The following is a 1,692-nucleotide window of genomic DNA, read 5'->3' as shown; positions in this document are numbered from 1 at the left end:
CAGCCTATAATATGCCTACATTCCCTTTACCATCAGCCTATAATAGGCCTACATTACCTTTACCATCAGCCTATAATAGGTCTACATTCCCTTTACCATCAGCCTATAATAGGCCTACATTACCTTTACCATCAGCCTATAATAGGCCTACATTCCCTTTACCATCAGCCTATAATAGTCCTACATTACCTTTACCATCAGCCTATAATAGGCCCTACATTCCCTTTACCATCAGCCTATAATAGGCCCTACATTCCCTTTACCATCAGCCTATAATATGCCTACATTCCCTTTACCATCAGCCTATAATAGTCCTACATTCCCTTTACCATCAGCCTATAATAGTCCTACATTCCCTTTACCATCAGCCTATAATATGCCTACATTCCCTTTACCATCAGCCTATAATATGCCTACATTCCCTTTACCATCAGCCTATAATATGCCTACATTCCCTTTACCATAAGCCTATAATAGGCCCTACATTACCTTTACCATCAGCCTATAATATGCCTACTGACTACATCTAATTATGTGGATATTAGAAATCCAATTGATTTAAATTAAAATATATTATTCCATATTAGGTCACAAGTTCTGTCTTTTTACAGCGACATTAAGTTTCCATTTCAGCAAGTCTAGTTAGAACACATGCCCGCTGTTCACACTTTATGATCATGAACAAATGCAAAACATCGGCCATAAAGGCTAATAAAACATAGCCTAACCTTTATTGAAATCTACAAAAGCCTAAGGGGATGTTTAAAAAATCTAGATTTTAATTGTAAAACGATACAATCATATTATTATTGTGCAGTAGTGTAGTCTAGCTATCATTTACATTTTATAAAGGGGTATAAAGACGCAACGTTTGGAACCATGAAGGAAAGACGCTGAAACGTAGAACCGTAGCTCAACAGTGACACCAAGCGGAGAGAATGTGAATTACAGCGCAATTCTACAGCAGCAAATGTCATTGTCCTCAGAGCCAGCAAGCACTCAAACGGAGACAGATGAATTCACACCTTTATCTCGCAATCACTCACAGAGCCAAGTGGACATAACACAGTCCTCAACACATATCAACAATTCACTCTGGAGGTGAATAGATTAAAAACATTATGGAGAACTATAAAGCAACTGTCATTCTGGTAGACCTAGGCTACATATTGTCTCTCCATGGGTGATGTGCATACTGCACTGTAAGGTCCTTTTATACCACCAGTCAGTCACAAAATAATTATGGATATATATACCTATGTGTTGTGATAATTGCATTGTTTGCTCTATAACCTGTTAGTCCATATGCCTTGACACCGTGATATATATAGGACGAAGGCCAAGACAATAAAGAGGCAGAGGCAGAATACATTTAACCACATCGTATTTTGTTTCATCACAAAACCGGAGAGCAACTGTCTGGTTTAGTCCACAAAGCATATTTTCATCATATTTAATGTCTGCTGGTGTCCTACCCATCTATCTGTGATATTTAATGGCTGCTGGTGTCCTACCCATCTATCTGTGATATTTAATGTCTGCTGGTGTCCTACCCATCTATCTGTGATATTTAATGTCTGCTGGTGTCCTACCCATCTATCTGTGATATTTAATGGCTGCTGGTGTCCTACCCATCTATCTGTGATATTTAATGTCTGCTGGTGTCCTACCCATCTATCTGTGATATTTAAT

This window comes from Salmo salar, chromosome ssa24 (genome assembly GCF_905237065.1).
Source record: "Salmo salar chromosome ssa24, Ssal_v3.1, whole genome shotgun sequence".
NCBI classification, from domain to species: Eukaryota; Metazoa; Chordata; class Actinopteri; order Salmoniformes; family Salmonidae; genus Salmo; species Salmo salar.
The sequence above is the reverse complement of the archived record's forward strand: the minus strand, read 5'-3'. Positions refer to the sequence as shown.